This window comes from Silurus meridionalis, chromosome 9 (genome assembly GCF_014805685.1).
Source record: "Silurus meridionalis isolate SWU-2019-XX chromosome 9, ASM1480568v1, whole genome shotgun sequence".
Classification (NCBI taxonomy): domain Eukaryota; kingdom Metazoa; phylum Chordata; class Actinopteri; order Siluriformes; family Siluridae; genus Silurus; species Silurus meridionalis.
The window spans coordinates 13,501,419-13,524,238 of record NC_060892.1 but is presented as its reverse complement, the minus strand read 5'-3'; the positions used below and the strand labels follow the sequence as shown (position 1 = coordinate 13,524,238).

At 41.5% G+C, this 22,820-nt stretch overlaps 1 protein-coding gene across 2 annotated transcripts in view; it reads left to right on the top strand.

Annotated features, from left to right (window-relative positions):
• trip4 (thyroid hormone receptor interactor 4) overlaps positions 1 to 22,820 on the top strand; it is a 56,758-nt gene that overhangs the window by 27,913 nt on the left and 6,025 nt on the right. The window lies entirely within an intron of this gene.

The following is a 22,820-nucleotide window of genomic DNA, read 5'->3' as shown; positions in this document are numbered from 1 at the left end:
GCGTTTTCTTTGTTATTAAGACACTCCAGGAGGCACTCATTTCTCATTGAAAGTATTGTGACATTTAAAAGAACGTGTCGGGGAAGGGAGGAAAGGGTTTTTGCTTTGGTTTTGAGTTACTGTAGACACATGACATACATGTTGTGTTCATGTTATTTAAAGATCAAACACAACAACTACAAGCACAGTTTAAAAAAAAAAAGGTCAAAACATTCTGATTGTAGTCACATGAGGCATGTGTGTGTGTGTGTGTGTGTGTGTGTGTTCCACATGGAAGTTTTTACTGTAACAACCACTCACGAAGGGCATTCCCATGTCTGCGAACCGATTATAAGTGCTACAAACATAGAGTAGGACCAGAACTCCTGTCTCATCTAACGACATAACGCCAACACCCAAACGTGCCTGTTGTAATAATAAATACCTAGAACACGCATGCACTCAAAGCCCATTGAGGTCCAGATTGATTTTATTTCCCTGTAATAAACAAAGACTTTCTTCATTTGCCTTGATAGGAAGTGATACACAGTTTCTTTTTCGAATGAAGATTGTACTTGACATATACTGTATGTGAAATTTGTATTTTTGTCTATCCCAGGGTTTAGTGCAGATAGTTGGCCAGAATACTGTGCCTAGAGAGCATGTAAAACAACTGATATGTGGTTTCCAGTAAGTGATAATTAATCTTAGAGAGTTTAAAAGACACCTGTGCAGATCCAGATTATTATACGGATCATCTCCTATATTGCTGGGATGCTCTTTTGAATAATTTTCAAGTAATATTGACTTTGCAAGCACATCTGTTCCCCTGGAATAACCCAGTTCGCCGCATGCTTTATGCCTCGTTTCTCTGAAAGTGGCATAATCAAATACATTTATATACGAGTCTTTCTCCACCCGCACCAGCCGTGACTGCTAAAAGAGAAAACAACCCCATTGGATTGGTTTCATTACTATTTAGCTTAACTTAATGCCTTAACATGGCAAATTCAGCAACGTTAAATAAATAAGATACATGCTATCCATTATACGACATGTAATGCTAATGGTACTGCTTTCATATGTTTTAGGTTTATGGGGAAATCAACCAGTTTTGGAAGTGTGCATTGTTATTTGTGTCAGATCTGATAAGAACTCCCTCAGGCAGAAATCCCTGTCTGTGTTTATTAATTGATGACAGCTCTTTAACCTTTACATAGACGTGATATTTATTTATTTATTTTTTTGAGCGCCACAACGTTTCATTAGAATGAATGAAAAGATTAAATCAGCTGCAGTAAGGACACGAACAAGCACTGCATTGATTCTGAAGGACATAACCGGTGACCCGCGATGTGTACGGCTCTTCTAAGACACTATGTACACGCCTCTTTTTATTTTCTGTTTTCCTATTTGGGAACAGGGTTTTCCTTTTTGTGACAGTAATCTGTAAATCTTATGTAAAAAAATTTAGCAAAAACCTGTTCTAGTGACCTGGACTAAACACAAAGTAAAATATAAAAATAAGAATGTCATTTTGCTTAGGGAAGATTTGTTTTTATCTCAATTGTTTAAAAGTAATTTTTTTTTTCCTTTTTTCTTTTAACACTATGTACGCACAATTGAGGTTCCCTGGTGGTCTAGTGGTTAGGATGCGGTGTTTAATCCCCGGTCAGAGACCAACCCCAGCCACTCTTAGTGCCGGTCCCAAGCCCGGATAAATGGGGAGGGTTGCATTAGAAAGGGCATCCAGCGTAAAAACACGTGCCAAATCAAACATGCGGATCATGAATACGGATGATCCGCTGTGGCGACCCCTAATGGGAGAAGCCGAAAGAATTTTTTTTTTATTATGTACGCACAAGTATTTCTTGCACTATTGATTTTTCTAAATCCAGCATGACTTTGTATTTACTTGGTTTGCTGTCTGCAGAAGGTGGGTTTTACAAGCATAATGTAGAATGACTAATGAAATTCATTGTCGCAATTTTTTTTTTACCTTGTTCGACGCAGCTAACACGCTAATGAAAAAATGCTTATAGAGGTCTGTACTTTGTGCAGTCCAACTCGTCCAGTCTAGCATTTTATTTTTCCTTATTTGCCAGTCATTACTGTTTTTCCCTTTTTGTTTTGCTATGTTGAAGAAATGCTATATGAGTAACGACTCTAAAAGAATTATGATCATTTACATATAGTGATAGCGAGCATATAGTACAAATCTAAGTGCTTATTTGGCTTTGTTGGACATGATGATGATGATGATCAGGGAACCTTGGCTACGAACCAAATTACTACAGGCATTGCACCCTTCAGCAAGGCACTTAATCCAAACCGGGTGCTGGTTGGCTGGGCTTGCAGCTAACATCTGTAATTCAATTTGGGGTGAAAATGTTAGCTAAATGATAGAATAATACACAAAGTGGAGTATTATCCTGAAATCGATTAGGTAGATGAGCTACTTCATAGAACCTCTGCGCTTTTTCCTACTCTAGCTTCTGTTTTATTGGCTTTTCTTCTTTACTCAGTTTACATTGGACAATCTGATTATTAGCATGATGTTTCCATTAGTGGTAGGTCTATTAAGTGTATTGCTATTTCTGGAAATATAGCTTAAGAGGCGCCTCTCTTTAATGCTTAGAGGTGTTAAAGTCTATTCTGTTGCCTTTTCATTTAATCTCTCGCTACAGTGAAACATGAGACCACTGAAAACGGCTCAGCAGAAACTGCCGGTTCATTGAAGTGGAAAAAGGATGTGAAAGATGCGCATTTGTTTGTGGCGGCCCTTACGTCCACATCAACGACTTTATCAATGTGAAATCTGGACGTTGCATTTTTCGGGTTTAAAAGTGAGACCGTGGCCGATTTGGTCGATGATGGCGTGAAAAAAAAACAACAACATGGATTGTGCAGTGTATCATTAATGCTGACAGATTAGTACTCTAGTAAAAGTAAAAAAAAAAATGAATCCATTTACATTTTAACTTGAATAAAAGTACAAAAGTGCTCGCATTTGACCGACCCATCAAACATAAAAGTCTATCAGAACTATATTTTTGTAATAATTGATGTAAATGAGTGTTTTATTCTCCTGCACATTATAACTTTTAAGGAGAGAGATTTTTTTTGTTCCAGAGAACCATTACTGCACACACAAACACACACACACACACACACACACACACACTCTCAGCAGAATGTAGTTTAATGTGTTCGTTTTAAATATGGTGGACTAGACCTTTCCGGAAATAAAAAAAAAACTCAGATAATGTAAATGTACTTGAAAAATGTGCATTAAATACAGAAAGAAAGTAAAAAATACTTCAGGGATGAATCTTCTCAGGTCTGTATGCGTGTAAAATGACTCTGGATCAATAACTGTGCATAACTGAGTTTATGCCTTACCTTGTATTATTACCATTACATTACTGTGCACTCGGATATCGGATGCTTGGAAACGCAGCCTTAAAAACATTTTTGGTTTCTATTTCGGGTTTGTATCTGTTGTCTGTTGACCTGCAAACCGTGTTATAAAGAGAGTCTGGTGCATCATTTATGTCACCGGGAATTCCAGTAAAAGCCGTCTCTTCATAGAGTCACTTTTGCTGAGGCGCACACAAGTAAAGTACAAAAAAAAAAAAAGCCAGCCTTAACACAATTTATCCCCTTTGACCTGAGAAACACTCTCCATTTTCCACCTGCTTTTCATATCACTAATGTGGATTTCTCTACCCGCTTTGACCTCGTGTCTAGCCCGCTTCACCTCATTCAATCCTATTCTCTCATAAGCTGCTTGGGTTCTCTAGAGACGTGACCTCCGGGAACCTCGGCCAGGCTGTTCGGGGGTGGAATGAGATGTGCAGCAATAACCTGGCAGGCCACTTACGGTCATGCAGGAACCGCAGTCGTGTCCTGCCCTCTGTCTTTTCTCTGCCTCCTCTTCATTTTAGCCAACATTAGGGTCAGGATGTTCTCCGTGCTGGCGGTCTGACTCGAGCCTGACGCTTCATGAAACTGGAGAAGGAGACAGGAAGTATGGATTGGCAATCAAAACGAAGCAAGGAATGCTTACGGTCTCCGAGCCAAGCCGGGATTATTATGTTGTAGGAGGGGTTTACATGAAAGTCCCATCTGCAAGTCCGTAGCGGGATTCCATCAGGCGCTGGAGCTCTTCGACGCCTGAATTGTTGACATTTAGGAGCGCAAAAGCTCTGAAGCTCAAAAAAAATTTTCAATTCCCATTAAGCAGCTAACAAGAGCCTATTAAAGGCTGCCCAAGAGTCCGGGCTTTTGCTTACGAGGCTCCCATATCTCTTTTATTCTGTCATCGCATCCGCTCAGCTGAAGGTCACCCCTGGCCATTCTGCACCACAGCAGACATCCTGACAAGCGGCTCCAGCCATGTGTGAATATCACAAGCGCAAGTCAGCGATTTCACGATTCCACTTCAAAAAGGCTGCATTTCTTCCTTCCTTCTCGCTCTTATTCGAATCGATGTCGCACTCCGGTCCTATCGAGCGTGCCCTGTGATATACACGTTTTACAGGACGTCCGTGTTGTCTAGAGAACAGCTGCTACATTTCCATCTACAAGGCGTCCCACACGATGCTGTTTTCCAGCTGTTTGTTATATCTGCTTTTAACTTCATGTCAAAAGGATTTCTTTATGCTTATTCAGCCCTGCTTTCCAGAGAAACAGCAAAGTCTGTATAAAAGCTTTTTTTTTAGCTGTGTAGGCGTAGCATTTTGTTAAAGCTTTTCTGCCTTTTTGTGTTTTTCTCACAGCACATATCAGTGATCAGTAAGCGCCAGAAGCTAAAAAGAGAAGTAATATTCTTACAGCGGCGAGCAAATACGCTTGTTACAAATAACTCCACCGAGACGTTGTTTAAGGAGGCGAGATTGAAGGAAGTCCATTTGTCACGCCACTCTGCGCAACCTCGAGAGCTCTGGCTTCCCGAGTATGAAATGAAAGAACTCTGAAAAATGCATGTTTGTTGTCAGAGGGCATGTGTTCGTCTTTTAATACGCCTGTTGGATAGCAAAGCTTTTTGACCACCTTGGCCCTTTTCATTTTTTTTCTTTCCATAGTGGCCTTGTTTTTTTTTTTTGTTTTTTTTTTTTTTTTTTTCTTTTACCTTTTCTGCCTCAAACTCATCCGTAGGGAGGGTAAAAAAGAGAGTGATAGAAAGAGCGCTTTTGATTTATTCATGGATTCCTTTTTTATATTCATGTATTTTCCAGGGCTATCTGGGTGCAGGGGAATTTTCAGCTCCACCAGCTGCCAGGCTGCTAGACAGAAATCAGGTTTCAGCTCTATTGAGCTTAGTGGCAGAGCAAAGAGGGGGTGGGGGGGTCGGCCAGGGGGTGGTGGGCTTTATATATTGCCCAGGAAATGTGCAGCAGGCTTCAGAGGTGACAGGCTGTGTTTATTAGAGATCTGTCACACAGCTAATGGGCAGCCAGGAGCAGGCTGGCGCACTAATGTGGAAGAGCAGCTAGCAGGGTTTGAAGAGAAGGGGAAAGGGCTTCCTGCCTGCTCGCGACCTTTTACTCCAGCACAGCTGACACTGATCCCTGCACAATCAGTGCAGCAAGAGGAAATTCACGTCGTTTTAACCGCACGACGAGTTTTTTTTTCACGCCGCAGTCAGCAGGTGGCAAGCAAAATGAAATCAAAACACGACGGCGGCTTCGGTGTAATTTTGATTTGATTTCCCAAATGAATTTGCTAAGGTGTCCTGCTTGCCGTATAACATTTCCATGTCGGTATTGGACAATCGATTAGTTCCACATATGAAAGGAAACTGCATAAATGTTGTCCAAAATCTGTTCACTGGGTCCCTAGGACAATCCAAGACTTTAACAGCAAAGTACTTTACCAGACCTTTACAGAGAAGCCATTTTTGATTGTTTTATCATATGCTGACTTCGATATGCTTGATAAATGGTATTCAGATGAATATTAGCTAGGTCATGGATCAGTAAATGCTATATGTTGTATCATAACTTCTTTGCCCAGAAACCTTTACTGACTAGGATAACAAATGGCAGCAGATTTATATAGTAACTGCAAACTAGTTGGCTGAATACGTGCATTACTACTAAAACATACGAGTATATAAATTCCCATGTAAGGGACAAATTATTGCATTGAGTCATCAGTCCAACAAAAGTATTTTTAAAGCGTTCATGAGACAAATCAGTTCTCAACGTTTACAATATATCGGCTTGAATCAGTCATTCCTTAACTAGTTACCAACAAACCTCCAAGCAGTTTGATGTATTATGTATTTCACCGACTGTTCCGAAGCGCTGACACCGGAGACTCCTTTCATAAAGTTAAATAAACATTCCATTCATGAAACGTTCATCACATCAGTGTTTTGTTTTGTTAAATAACGATTATTATGGATATCCTAGCATTGCATATCGGAGCCAAAGAGAATTGTGGATTTATTAGCATATGGATATAAGCGATATGCATATAAAACTAAATAACGTTTGTTTTAATATAGTCAGTATCGAGCAGGATTTTTCTTAATCGTAATAAAATGAAAGAAAAAATGCTGATGATTGTTAATCCTCTGAACTTATTTGGTTGTCTGGCAACTATGAATAAACTTTAATGGCGAACATGTAAACTCATGTACTAGGTACTAGGGACTCGAAGCACTTTTGTATGCGCTCTGGACAAGGGCGTCTGCTAAATGTGTACTATTCCCAGGTCACTTGCTAGTAATTTGTCCCGCTGTATGTGCAGAGGGAGCGTAAGAAAAGAAGGTTTGTGTAGATGAAGGACAAGTAAATAAAAGGAGAGATTTAGGTGTCGGGCAACTCGAAGCAAATAAAGCCGCGGAGGTCCTGTGTGGTCGAGCAGCGATCCAAAAATGCGGTTGACATTTTGCTGCGAGCCATAGCAGACCATGACTTAGCTCCTCATTACAAGTGCGGGTCAGACCACCGGAGTATGTAAATAAATAATGCAAGGAGACCTTGAGTGGCGGCATCTCGTGCGCTCCTGAGTGTCAGATGTGTGGCGTGACATGAGCTGGCCTTCCATTCATTATCAGTAATGAGGGGATACGCTTAGAGCAGCGGACTCCAGAGAGACCGCGATTATACGTGTAGAGAGAAGAGCGTGAGAGAGGAGATTTCATGCCAGGGGCTGTCTGTTGGATGCCAACTAGTGCCCCCCTCCCCTTAGTATCTGTGGCTTAATTTTTACTGCTGTGCCGCAAAGCCTAGACGACCATGTTTGAATTTCAATTACGACATACCAGTGTGATGAGGCACATATCCTTAGGTTGGAAGACCTTTTTTTTCCTCTGTGTATATTTGTTTTAGAGGCACGTCATTCTTCAAAAACTTTTGTTACTGGAAGCAGGGAGCCCACGACTCGCTGGCCAGAGCCCGTGCCAAGATGGCCACTCAAGCTCTGATTAAAAATTAATGCTTGAGTGAGAGGGGGAGATAGAAAAGAGGAGGAGGAATGGGGGAGGTGGCGATTATACGATGGGAAGGGCAGCAGAACACATGGAGCCTAGCTGTTAGGCTCTGGTTTCACTTAAAGCCTGTTTATGCGTTAGGCTTTTGAAGGAGTACATCGCATGATCACACGACATGCGATACTATCCCCTGATGTTCAGTGTGCACGCCATTACTAGCGGCGCGGTGTGTTTTGTCATCGAAATTGGCTCGGAAATCCATTTTCCATCCACTGTCTGAAGTCAAATACACTGTTGTACTAACATCCAGGAATCATGTATTTAATTTTAGGACACAATAGTAACCTCTGTTAACAATTTGTGTTTACTCTGTAACAAAATACACCACAGCCTTGACTTGGCTTCCCACCTCATTTTCCTCCTCCTCCACCATTTTTCTCCTTCACAAATGCAGAAGCGAAAAGAAATATGGGTCATTGTATGTCTTCTGCCCCACACACCTCCACCAGCTTTTCAGAAAGAATTCAATAACAAATCATCTCTCATTGACGGGCCAAATGTGCGAAGCAGAGGTCACGTCTGTAGCAAAAGCTTCCCGGCATGCGTGTGAACTGTGGCATTGTGCAGGATCACTGGGATGAATCACCAATGTGAATGAGGGGGGTTGGGGGTTCACTATACGCTACTTTTCCTGTTTCAGTGCGTGTGAAAGGCCCTTTAGAGGCCCTTTCGAGAGTCCTCAAAGCAGTGTTGTGCTCGCCTCTGTCCGTGCCCACCATGAATATTGCATTAACACATTCCCCCGGCACACACGGGCGGCGCACACTCGCCCCCACTGCGAGCGCACTCGAGGCTTTCACGCGCCGCGCTGGGGCTTTGTTTAGCAGCCGACAAGCTCATAACCTGCCGGCAACAACAAGCCTATATAATGTCTGTTAACTGTGGCAGGATGCTGTGGTCGGTTTTACACTGCGCCACATATTGCTGTGTCCCCCAGGCGATGTTTAAAGTACGCTGAAGGTAGTTTAGCTTAAACCGAGAAGAATTTCTGGGGGTCAAAAAGCAAACTTTGTCGGTAATAAAGTGACTCATTTAAAAAATAAAAAATAAATACAAAAAACATACATTGGCTTCACACTTTGTGAGAATAATAGACAGAAAATCGATAGTTTGGGATGATTTAAATGTGAAATCTACAAATCTATGATTTTCAAACCGTGGATCAGAGGCACATTTCAATTTTTCACTTTTGTGCACAGATTCATTCGTTTTTTTTGTTTGGTATCAACACTCAAGATGCACACTTTTTGGATGCCTGGCATGCCATTGTGCCAGAATTCCTACAGAGCAGCTAACGTTCTCACATTAGAAGCCAAGCATGTTGGAGTGAAATGTGTATTTTACACACTCGTCCTCGAGGTGAGCTGATTACATTGCTTCAGTTTTCCAAAAGTCTGGGTTTATATATCAGTGAGGCATTTCATCTCCTTCTGAGCACAACAACCCTTTCCTGAAACTTATACAGGAAGTTAGATATCATGTTGGTTGATAGATTCCACACAGACTGATTCCACAAACTGTGTGGTAATTTCGCCAAATATACAGCGGTAAACTCCCAGGCTATCTTACTGAACTTCCTGATTCTGAACTCTACCAGAAAAGTGAGAAAAAAGCAACCGCAGTGATACGCCGATGCTCCATTTTTCTTCCATTTATGGGACGATTGTGATATTCCGCTCGTTTATTAAGTCGAGCGACGTCAGCACGGGGCGGATCGATTTTAGTGTGAATACAGGTCATGCCCAGATCCTGACTCGGAGATTCGAGCGCCTCCTGCTCCCTCTTAGTTCTTGATGTGCTGCTCTTTGGTGGCTTACATTCACACTTGGTATTTTTTTTTTATTATTATTACACATCGTTTCTGAGTCCATTAAGAGTGCTATTGTGCACTCAGCTGCCATGGAGATATCTCTGAGCAGTGAACACTCGCTTGCATGGACAGGAGAAGAGGAAGCACTCGTTCCCTAGAGAGGCAGACAAGCAGGGTAAATTCTACCGCCTCTCTGTTTATTATAGAGTAATCTGGTTTGACGTGCTTTGTCATGCGCTGTCAAGCTGAGATTGCAGTTGAAGGAGAGCTCCACCCTGAAGGACTTGCAGATGAACCTCTGTGATTAACATCTTCACCGGCATCCGAAAATTATTTTGTATTGACGAGTTAATCAAACCGCCATTCAACAACACGTCAGTTTATTTTCACTTAACGTTTCCCACAGTTCCACTACCTGCTGCTAATGGTGCTAAAGAGATTTTTCCTTTGTTTTATCTCTAACTTAAGAGAGCAGTGCAGCGGCGCTTTAACTCTTCTGCCTCATCATCTGTATATCCTCAGGTCAAGTTCCAAAGCTTTCATACTTATACCACCATCACTACCATCAAGCTAATCAACACGGTAACTAGTTGGGCAAAGTCTTCCTTGTTACTTGCCGCAATTCACATATGCACCAACACCTTTATCAATTCTAGACACGATTTTTTAATTTTTATGTTGTTATAAGTTCGGAGATTAGTAGTTAGCATTTTTGCATTACACCTCCAGGGTTGGGAATTCCAATCCCACCTCCGCCCTTTTAGCTCGGACATTACATGCTCTCCCAGTGCTTTGGACATTTCCTCTGGGTATTTCAGTTTCCTCTCCCAGTCCAAAGACATGCATAGTGTAAACGATTACATGTCCCATTGTACCTTAGATCCTCCCATGACCCCAGATAGGGTACGCGATATAGAAAATGGATGGATGGATTTTTGCAAGCCAACCAGAGTGCAAAACCTGACCAATATCTCTCATGTTTTTAGATCTTCTAATCGCATTTTCTCGCATTAAACAACGTCGTATTCGCGCTAGCAGCATATACGGTGATGTAAAAGGGAACGATACAGATAGATCACCAACCGAGATATTAGCGCTAGAATCGCAACACATTTTCTATAAAACGTATACTGCTTACAGGAGGGGCAGCGGTGAAGGTTAGGCGAGGCGCTGTGCTGATTTTCTTACTGTTCTCTCTCCTTGGTTGCTTGGCCGGCAGCCAGAGGCCTGGACTGTTAAGGGGATTTGTTGCTTTGTGCAAGGGCTTCAGCTATGGCAGGAATTTCCCCTGAAGTCTGCTGCAGTCAGTCCCAGCGTGGCAGCCCCATGCCTTTAATTAAGCTCCCACCCTCTAAGAGAATCCTCTTCCAGCCACTTGCAATTTGAATGTGGCTGCAGAGGCTGGCCTTGCGTCCCAGTCAAGCAATGAATCCGTGAAGACGCAGCCCTTGATCATGACTGCAGTAATTAGAGAGCTGTCGGTGTATATTTGGAAATGCACGTCTGCTTGTTGCTGGAGAGAGAGGGGCTGGAAATCTGCTGCAGCTGCATCAGCTGTTTTAATCGCCCTGTGTTTTAAAAGGCAAACGGACGACTGACTGCATCTCAAGTTCAACAAATCGAGCCATTGATCAAACTTAAGGAAATAATTCACAAAAACAGGGTAATTCTAGACAAGAAAAACTCCTGGTTTTCTCCCAAATGAACCAGTTCCATTGAAGATTTAAGAGGGATAAATGATGGGGGGACGAACTGTCTGGTGTAAACAGAAAAAAAACCCTTTCAGGTGTGCTGTTCTCACTGCATTAACACCGCTTTACATCAGGCTGCATCATACTACACCATTTTTGATTATTTCCCTACATTAGCACATCCCGTCTTGTGTTGATTTTGTAATGAGTGTAAATTCATGAGTTTACAGTGAAATCTAACACACACACGCACACACACACACACAAATTTTAATATATATATATATATATACACTTTCTAGTTCAGATCCGTCTTATTTTGAATGATCATCTCCAGATCTTTGCCTTTTTAAGATGTAAAAATGAAACACCAGTCAATGCCCTAATATGGCATTTTCCCTACTGAATGATTTGCTAGTATTTTTTTAATACTTGCCCTTGTGTATTTTTTATTTTTATTTTATTAGTTTTTTACATTTTGATAGTTATTATATTTACTATTTACTTTGGGAGTTCAGAGCGCAGCCACCTCGGTCGAGGGTCAGAGCTCCCAACGGGATAATCCACAGCCTGATCTGCTCGGCTCTGCCGTCTTTGTGCCACTGAGAACGAGAATGGAAGACTTAGGACTGGAGGGGGAGGGGATGGGCTGAGCTCTCATAAACACTCTGCTCACACTCCTCTCCCCTATCCCCATGTATGGACTAGTCTTTTCTTTGCACGAGAGGCCTGCCGAGCTCATGTTTACGCTGTAACATCCATAACACCGCCGCTACTCTGAGGCAGAAAACACATTGTCTGGGTTTTTTTTTTTTTTTTTTTTTGTGGAACACTTCAAAATGTCAAACCGTACCACCGAAATTACAGTGACAATTTTACAGTTTGCGTAGAGGATTAATAAAGAGCGAAGCGAATCTCTATGGCAACACGTCCGTCGGTTTCTTTCAGCGCTGCCTCACAGTCTTTGACGCGCTCAGCTCTGAGGTGAGCGCCGTGCACCACAGATGGACTCCATGACTCCACGGTAATGCATTGTGGCGTGAGATTGGCAGGCGTCCAAGAGCTTCTCTCTGCCTCCCGTCACCGTTTATTCTTCACCGCAGTGCAGCCGAGCACCTGAGCTTCACCAGGCTTTCCTGAAAAGTGCATTAACACGCCATGCCAGCTGATCCTCTCCGGTCTTCGCTCTACATTCATCGTCCATTGCTTCAAAAACCATAAAAAATGTTTAGCCTCCTTACCCCAGCGCCCATTTTGATAATTATCACGAGCAGCGTTTAATTTTGCTCTGTGTGCTCGGAGCCCTAGAGGAGCCGCTCTGACCTAGTTTCTGTGTAAGCCCACATTCAGAGTGTCTGCCTCTTTGTTCTGCCTTGTTAGCAAACAAGCAACTGCATTTTGCTCCTCTAAAGAGCTGAAAGGCAGAGCATTCTTTATATAATCAGCTCTACGGTGAGAGCGCTCCAATAGTATGTGGGTATGAATGTAAAACATGCAGAAGGTGTGTTTTTTTTGTTTGTTTGTTTGTTTTCTTTTATTTTTCCTTTTATTTTTTTTTTGTAGCTTATTTGTTTTACAGAAATATTGCCCGAGCTTCTGTTTTTAACTTTACTCTTCAATGCAGCTCGTAGTTAAAACTTTATAAAGTATTAGTTTTGAGAATATGTTGAATATCAGACAAGGACTGAATTCATTAAAGAAAAAGCTCTAATATGCTTTCCCCTGTTTTCCCCTGTTTTCCCCAACCCATGCTTTACCTGTCTGGGAAGCAGTAAAGTAATATTTTGCAGGTTAGTTAGCTATTTGAATGCAGCAATATAAAATGGGTAAAACAGACCTGTTTAATATTATTTAATGTAACAGTGTTTGTAACCTCAACTAGAAAGTCAAGACGTTTCCTCTACAAGATATACATTGTAGGAATATTATTAGAGTCTGACTAGCATTTTTTTAAGGTTTTATGACGAATTTGCAAACTTTTTCATACCTGCATTATTCCAAAGACATTATTCCACCTAATAGTATCTACTTGATTAGACCAAGATGGCGGCGCATGTGCAACACGATGCAGTAGTAGTGTTTTATCGATTCCTCGCCTGGTTGTTCACCCAAAACAGCTTTGCTTTAACATCCTACAGCAGGCAGGAAATCCTGGACATCGGATTGCGACTATTTTACACTGCTACCAATGCATCTCTGGATAGATGCTAATTAATTTTGTTTCCTTGTGTGGTAACTTGTGCAATGACAATAAAGTTGAATCTAATCTTATCCAATCTATTCAGAAGTGTCAGCATGATCACCCTCAGGCTGGGGTTTATAGTTCAGCAGGTGATTCAGCAGAAAGAGTAACTCGAGCTATAGCTCCCCCCTGGATTTGTAGTAAAGTGCATCACATTTTAAGATAGCTACAAATGAAAATCGTAGCCTTTTTGTTCCTTTAAGCTTGCATGTCCAGCGATTTTACTCAAAAATATGTTTACGAGGGATCTTTCATGATGTATCACCTGAATGTGTTTTTAAGTTTTTTGTCTCATGTGAAGCTGAAATTTCTTATATAGTAATTTAAATGTAATGGATTTGATGATAACCCATGTCTGTCATGTTTATAGCCCTGAAGCTAACATGACGTTTAAGCTTAATAAACAAACAAACAATGCTTCAACTTACAATTTTTCGATCTTTCAATGACGATAGCGCTACGGAAAAATCGTAAAAATCTTTTTCATTTTTGTATTTTTGCTCTCGTCTCTTTTTAGAGACACTGAAGCAGAGCTTCGCCCTTCACTCTTGTACTGGTGCTTGTGCACATGCCCGTTGCCACATGCATATTTACTGTTTGCACATACATTACTGTAGTGTCAATTGCTCCGTTTTGCTAAATTATGTACTGTAATTTATTTCCATCGTAACTCGGGGTCAACCTGTAGTCTGAAAAGGATACTAATTTGCCTCTACTAGATGGTCAGTCTCAATACTTTTTACATTCATGGCATTTGGCAGACACCATTATCTAGAACTACTTAAGTTATCTCATGTTATTACAACTTAGTAGTTAAGGGGGTCTAAGGGCCCAGCATTGACAGCTTGGTGGTACAGGATTTTGAACACATGACCTTCCAATTCAAATTCCTGAGCTATTACTGTCCTCGATCTGATCAACTGAAAGGTAGTTTCAAGCTGATTTATATTGCGCTTTTCACAGTGGACATAGTCTGAAAGCAGCTTTACAGAACATATGAATTATAGAACAAAAATAATACTTTTATATAAGTGAATATAAGTGAATGATGTGTTTTTCCCTGATGAGCAGCCTGGGTGACTGTGCCAAGAAAAAACTTCCTTAGATGTTATGAAGAAGAAACTTTAATCCGCATTTGGGTGATATCAAGAGTGTAATTATAAATCTTATAAACAACACAAACACCAGAGAGAGAGAGAGAGAGAGAGAGAGAACCAGAGTGTGTGATTGAGTATTGTATAAAAATCCTTTCTACAGTCAGTTGATGTGGAACCAGGAGATTCTGAACAACACATAAAATAGCTCAACATCTGAGCAGTAATCAGAATCAATATACACCGGTAGGTCTGGTCAGTATAATCACCGTACTAAACAAATACGCTGCATTATATACACCTGTAACCATGGAAACATAGTTATATACATTGCAAACGCTATTGTAGACATTTTCTGTGCACATCAGCTTATATGCTAATGAAAATATGAATATGGTGAATAATATTAAGCGGTATAAGTGGAATAATTCACGGCTAGGTGTTCACACTGTCTGCTTTGCATTAGTGGTTATTTGCCTCATGCATTAAATCTGTGTAATCTGTGTATTGTGCATCCATTAAGAAAATTGCATGAAATGTGAAAATCAGTTCACAATATTTATTTATACGCTTTGAACGTTTGCGTCAGTTTAATTTGCACCTGGATGTCGGAAGCAAAACCTTTCAACATCTTGCCACAATTAAACCGATTGCTGCGCTAAATGACCACTGAGCATGATTAGAGATAGTGAGGCAGATTAGGAAAAAGGATTCAGCTTGGGTGCATTTTAAGTCATACAAAGGAACCCATTTTAAATGTGATCTGAATGATCGTTTCACTGAACACTCAAGCATCTACCATTTTGCTACTGATATATTATAGTGGGTTATAAATATAAGACCATGTAGACTGAAAGCTATTCCAGTCACCAACAAGCCCAGTCATGTATAATTCATTAAAGCCAGAAGTACTACTAGTCAGATTCAACTGCTGTAATGTAATCGTACACGCTAGCAGACATGCAATTCACTTCGGACACCCAGGAAGAATGCATCACTCGTAGCACCTGATTAACCCATACTATAAAATCAGTATTCACACAGTCGTCTCGCTTTACTGCCATTGCACAGCACGGCCTCTTATATGCACTCGTAAAAGAAAAAGGCATAGATCCACGTTTCTAATTCCATCAGTTCTACACGGCACGGCTAATGCACGATCGCTGCCGGAGCAGCTTTTAAAGCCATTTACTTCCCTTTACTCTGAAGGACACTTTTTTTCTTTCCCCTGCGCGTAATGTCTTTCTAGCATATAATGACAATTCTCTGTAAAAAGGCTTGAAACGTTACGTCGCAGCATTGCGTACAGAAAAAAAAATCAATCTCTCCTGATGGCTGATAGCTAGTTCCCTTTGTGGCTCTTAGCTGGAAATTGGAAGCAGGGTCGGATAATTGATTAAGCATCAGGCCGCTTTTACAGATGATGGATTCCAGGAGTTGAACTGCTTACTTCTGGATTTCTGAAGTCACGATCGCGCACTCAGCGCAGACGCATGCGGGCATCGGTCATTTTCCGAACGCTTTTAGATTTGACGGGTTTGTAAAGCCCGTATCGCCGGGAAGATCCATTTCCAAATAGTCCTGAGGACGTGGAGCTCCAAAGAGCACTCGATGAATCCCCCTTCATCTCCCCCCCAACTCGGCGTGGTTATGTTAAGACGGACGAAAGGTTTGAATGACAGTTTTGCGTGCTGGCACTCGTAACCCGAGCTGCGATTGCAACCGCTCCAGTCTGGCCATTAGCGCGGCTTTATGATTGCTTATGTACAAACATTTGCCGAAGCACCACGTCCAGCGCTCAGTACTTAGTGAATACTGAGTAGTCGTCATTTCCTGTTGATATTCGCCGAGACTTGGATCAAATTAACGTTAATGTTTCAACGCATATCAGGACAGGAAAAACCTTCAGCATTGCCCACTACCTCCACCGGGGGGTTATTAGCATGTGTGTGTGTGTGTGTTTGTGTGTGAGCAAGTGTTTGCCTGGACCAGAGGCATCAAGTAGCTGAGAGCTCCTACAGGGAGATGTGAGATAGAACCGTCCAGCTGCGCATGGCTTCTGGCCACGTGTGCGGCTCAATTTCCATTTTTATTAACAATCCCGTTCCCTCTTTCAGCGAGACGGATGGACGTGGGCTGATGGATCAATGTCACGCTCTTCTGCAGCATGCCATAGTGTATGTGTGTGTGTGTGTGTGTGTGTGTGTGTGTGAGAGAGAGAGAGAGAGAGAGAGAGAGAGAGAGAGAGGGTGTATGTGAGTGCACGCTTAACCGCTTCTTACCCTTTCCTACACTGCTATGCCCAGAGGGAGTGACACACTGAGTGATTTCTGTGTGCTATCTTTCCATGCTTCTTATCCCAGGGAAAGCAGTGTTTGTCAGTGCTACACTGTAAAGGGGGGGTGTGTTTTTTTTCTTTTCTTCCACGGCTAGACCGAGAGCTACAGCTAGAAACGGCTTGTTGGCAGAATCATTGCGTTACCGTTGAGCTTATTGTGCCGCGAGTTGTAATTCTCCGAAATCTCAGCACAAAGGAGCAGCAATCTCGTGGAGGCAGGAAGATAGAGCGCAAGGGTGCTATCGGAGTTCTCTCCCCCGCTGGGTTTGATTCATGTTTGCATATACAATCGAGAGGGCCCCGATAGCTGGTATCCCACGAGCGATTCTTTTTCCCGCCGACACGGCCAACCAGTGCAGCAGATCAAACTGCAACGGGTTCAGCAAGATTCATGAGCTAAGAGCCAGCGGGGCTTTGTGCGCCTCTCTCCGAGACATCACAAACTCTCTCCTGAGATTGAGCTGTGAAAGAGGGCTGCTGCTGCTGAATGCTAAGTGTGTTCGAGTCCACTCTTTGCCTGAGACACCCCCAGCATATACACACACACACACATGCACAAAATCAGGCACGTTGCTCAATTTCCTGCCCTTCAACAATTACATTCTGCCGTTTCCATCTGCAGTGTGTTGATGTGTTATTGTGTGCGTGTCATTTTTTTTCCCCCTTGCCGTACTCGTCCACCCAGCGATCTGCTCGCTCATTCGTTCACATGCGCGTGCGCTCACAAACACAATCACAGATGTCTCCGTTTGCCCTTCCAGCAGGGAAGCTCGAGTCGGTTTTCCCCCTGGAGTGCAGCCGATCGTTACCGAGAGGGCCGAGCACACAGGCGACCTCTGACTCTCTCGCTCTCGAGAGGGTTACCGAGAGTCAGGCGAGAGAGAGAGAGTAAAAAAGCGAGAGAGCGAAAGAGAGCGCCGCTGGCTCTGGAGCTTTAAGATTCTCGGCGAGCTGTCAGCACTGACACATTTCTCCCTCTGCTCTGCTGCACAGATATGCAAATCCGGGCCTCTTCAAAATGCAGCACACTAGATCAGCCTCAATTTATTCCTCTGCTCTCTCTTGTGCTGTCTCTCTTTCTCTTTCTCTCTTTCTCTGTATCGCTCGCTCGCCCCCCCGCCCCGTTCCATTTTCCTGCTAAAGCCTCTAGTGTTCCTAGCTCTGGCGCTAATGAAGATTTTCTCCTCCCGCCTCCCCCTGTTTAGAGAGGAAGAATAGAATAAAGAGCTAAGCAGTGTGTGAGTGCGGGGGAGCGGCCGTGTACTCGAGTGTTCTCATTAATGAATGATAATGGAGCCATCATATCTTGTGTATAGAGGACTGTGACTAATTGCGTGTCGCTGTTCTCCCCCGATGATCCGCATCTAAACTCCAACGAAACGGCTCATCGGCGACAGTCTCCTCACCTGGGCGTCCGGTTTGCACTCATTCGCTTCAATTATTCTGAAAGGAAAGGGTGATGGTTTTCACACATACCAACCTTATAAAGTATCAGTAGTGCTACTTTTTTAAAACTTGATGTCTACACTGTAACCATGCCAACAGTGTCGCCACTCTTACCTTGTATCAGCTAACTAGCTAGCGGGCCAATTCAGTTTATTTAATCTGTTTGATTATCAGTAAAAAAAAAAGATTGGCGTGACGGTTTCGATCTAAGGAGGTTGTTTGCCTCCGACGTTTCTTCAGAGGTGGCAAATCGAGGGAACGTAGCTGCGGTGTGACTCGGCCAATATTAAAAGCGGGACGGCACATCACATTCTCGTCTATTCTTAAAATCACTTTCTATCAGGCGAGAGCTTGATGTACTGCAGCTGCGATTTCTAACTGACGGCCAGCGTCCAACTTGCTCCTCAGCTACAATAAGGATTACAGCATTACGGATCACGTGACCCGAAACGACGTATTTATTTAAAATCCATATGCTATAAATCCAACAGCACGTGAAGGCGAGCAAGCCTTTGTGGTCGAGATGCGTGTGCATGGCGATGTTTATCTGCTTTAGGTTCTCAAGTGTAAAGATGTGCTGCTCTGCATGGTACCATTTGAGTACAGAGCAATCCATTGGTCCAGGAGTAGCTCTGTTTCACTCCAGGCTCTTTGTCTGACAGAGAGGCAGAGTGATTAATTCGCTCACAGGGAGCAGTTGCAGGAATTATTAATGGCTGCAGCATTAATCTATTTTCTCTGTTTAACCCGTTAGAATGGGCCACCCAGTATCGGAGTAGAGCTCGCTCACGGGGTGTCAGACAACCCGAGTCTCCTTTCGGCCTCTATCCACAGTCCCTGCTTCACCAAACCCCCAAACTCCAGATGGCAGGTGGAATTGGTTAGTGTCATAGGACATTAGGAGTACAGCCGTAACCCCTATCTTGCCCTCCGGTTCCAACAGGGAGGTGTGTAAAACCCACAGAGTGTACCATGGCGTTGTTGAGATTTGGCTTTAAAAAAAAAAACGCACAGCTCAAAGGAAGCCTGAGAGCTTTTGGTTTCAGTCCACCCCTGCAGCAGGAGGAATGTGCGCCGACTAAAAGCAGCCAGGACTCTCAGTTCCTACCAAGAGATTTGAAGCTCATTGAACAGACCGCACTGAGGGAGCGGGGAGCGTCTCCAAGCATTCCGCAAAGGCTCCGCATGAAGTGCTGTAATCATTAAGGCACTCGCAGGCTAGATGGAGAAAAGCTGAATCAAGCCTCGAGGGTCAGCAGATCTGCTTTTTGCACGGCTGGGCGTTATCCATGTCTGAGTCTGCAGTTCGCCTGGGGGATAGGGGGGTAGAGCAGGATGAAAAATACACAGCACGATTAACCGCAGATAGGCAAACATAGTGGTTTTGTGGGTATATCATAGTATCTGCTTGCACCTTAACATTTGCAAATAGGATTATGGAAATAGAATTTTCTTTAGAAAAATGTAATCTGCTTCATAGTGCGGAGAGAGAGAGAGAGAGAGAGAGAGAAAAGAAGAAATAGAGACCACTGGACAAAAATACCATTTCTACTGTACATATGCATCTCACACTATTGCAAAGTGTTGGCTGGTGGTGATATTCGATAAAGGAGCTGAATAATTCATGGTCTAATCAAAATGAAACGATTAGCATTGACAGTACAATATTTGCCAAGGTTTCATCGATACTACGACTATGTTCATTGACCGAGCATAATTAGCATAACAATGTTTGCTTGTTGAATCTGGCGAAGCGAACCGTCAGATTAACATTAGCTGAAGAAGCGCCTACGGATACTCAATTTACCACAAATAGAAGACTATCCAGGATACTCATTAGAACATACTGCGAATTGGGACACGCTAATTCTAATCTTGGATGCTGTTTAGGATTTGGTGAATTAGGACACTGTACAGCTTCAATGTTTTCCCATTACAGCATGTCCTAAAGTTGTCTTTTGGCAATAACTTTTTTTTATTGTAATTGTAGTAGAACTTTGATGAAATAAGTTATTCTTTTTAAACCCATATAATCATATTCAATAGATCTGTTAACAGTAATGTTAGTGTTTGATTTGGGGTTAATGCACCTCAAATCACAGGGGGAAAATTATACTGACAACAAAAACAATCTTTTTTTTTTATTTTTTTTATACTTTCTTTAAATAATGGCACGATTCCAAGTAAACTGCTTGCACAATTTCAGGTTTGTATGTGCAAAGGTCGGATTTCTCTAAATTTACTACACAAAAGAGAACGGCAATCCGAAAGTGTTCTTCAGGTGATTACTTTTAAACTATTCATGCTAGAGGTGTGACATTTTCACAAGCTAGTACAATTCTAAATCGATTTGCCTTTATTCATTTTGTGTTAATGCCCTTTCTGGGCTCGTTAAGTGCCCTAGTTGGAGGAAACACATCTGATAGGTGACTATACATAGAACTCCAGATCTTTTAAACTGAAAGACTGTTAGTTAGTAATCTTTATACAGCTAGGATTATACTTTAACAGAAGTGACCTAGCCAAGACTTATATAAATATAAAATAAGGCATAATAAGAAAAAAAAACAATAGATGAAAATCAAAAAATCAGTCAAACAGAAAGAGAAAAAAATATGCAGCAGTAAATGATCAAATGTTGCAAAAGCATCTTTTAATGTAGCTGTAGCCAAAGTACTATACAATACTTTACCCAGCACTGGGAGTACGGAGTAAGTTTGAATTGTTTCTGTAAGTTTTTACATTGTTGAAGTATTACAATTAAATCTATTTCCTTTTCACAGCCTTTGAACATAAAATTGAAATAGTATATGGTGCAATCGCATTTATAGCACATACAGAACAACATTAACAAAACGTACAGAAGTGGTTGTCAGGGTTTTTGCCGTCACACCTCTAGCCGATGTGCATCATGCATTTGCAAGCAAACATCGGCATTTTACAAACAAGCAAAATCTTGTCCTCACTCGGTCCCCTCGTTCTTATTATATTATAATTTGCCATTGTTTGGCCGAACTTAACTCATTAACATGGCCAATACCACTCCAAGCTAATCACAGGGCTCCAGCTGTCTGTGCGTATTACAGCCGGAGACTGAGCGCCGCTCTCCTTCCTCCGTCCTTCAGCGCTCACGTCTGCCGCGACTGGCTTTAGTGAACTGACATGATGTGACAATGTAATAAAAACTGCCGAGTGCGCTCCCCTCCCCCCCTCTTCCTGAGCACAGCTATAGCATGGAGCCTCTGCTCAGCCTCGTATTATCACTCTGAGGCCTGTCACAACGCTATGGAACTGATCTTTTCGGTGTGTGAATGCAACTGCTCATTTAAATTGTGAATGTGGATTTGAATTATGCATAAGTGTGTCACGGTGTAATGGTGAACCGGAGGGTTAGAAATGAGGATGCTGAATGTGTTTTTTTGTTTTTTGTTTTTTTCCCCTTTCCTTCACTGATGGTTGTATGCCATGATACACTTTTTACACAATGTTACATAGGTTCAGCTGCTCAGCCACGAGCATGAAAAATCATAAAGGTGAAGATTCATCTTATATTATTTTTTAACACTCGATGATACTTAAAATCATTCAAGGAACATATTCCTTCATATAGTCATGATTGATTGACAGCTAATGTGTAGGAATCACAGCTTTGCTTTGTATTTATTGTCACATGATGGTGGATTTTGTATACATTTTTAGAGGTGTAATGAGGCAAAATTGGGTACATTTGTGGGCCTGTGCGCACTCACCCTCTAATTATCTGTTTAAACTAGTTGAAATGATACTCTGGCAGAGCATTGCTCAAGCACAACTCATTATTATTGCATTAGACTTAAATTCTGTGGCCAAACTATTGCCTATTTTTCTCTTTATTTTTAAATCTTTATTATTATTATTATTATTATTATTAATTATTATTATTATTATTATTATTATTATTATTATTATTATACAAACATGTGTAAGTAATGAGTTTTATAAAGAAGTCTGTTACATAAAACTAGAGATTTTGTTCCTTTTTTTTTTTACTGAACGTTTTGATTGTCTAATTCTTGGTGCATCTGCTAATCATTAAAGAATATATAAAAATAAAATTACATTAAATGAAAAATGTTCATAATGAAAAACTGCCTATAGAAAGTTAGATTATTTTGGTGTATTTAAGACAAAGCAATGTATGAGATGGCTAATTATAGAGATGGCTAATTATAATTTGTATCAAATATAGTCCTGCCCAAGTCAAACCGGTTAGAATAATTAAAAAAAAATAAATCTCAAAATAATAATAATCTGAATCTTTGACTTACCCCGCAGCCAAGGAAACACAATTATGGGATAGTGTCTCTCTCTCCCCTTTGTCACTCTCAGTGACACTAGCAAACAAAAATATACATGTATTCTTTCTTTATATCTTATAAAGCTAATTATTGCCTAAGGATAAACATATAGTGGCTATTTAATGAATGTAAAAAGTATGATCTCATCATTTGTGTAAAGCTGCCTTGTTACAATGTTCAAGCACTATACAAATAAAATAGAATTGATATCAATTCAGTAGACAGGATTCTTAAAAAGAATGTGTGGGCGGTTATTATGCAGTTATTAATTCGAAAGCATATTACACAGTAGCAATAGTAAATAAGAGAAGCACATGGTTTCTGTACTTGAGTACAGCATAAACCCCCTGACTATAAAAGTTCTCCTTTTAACATTTCT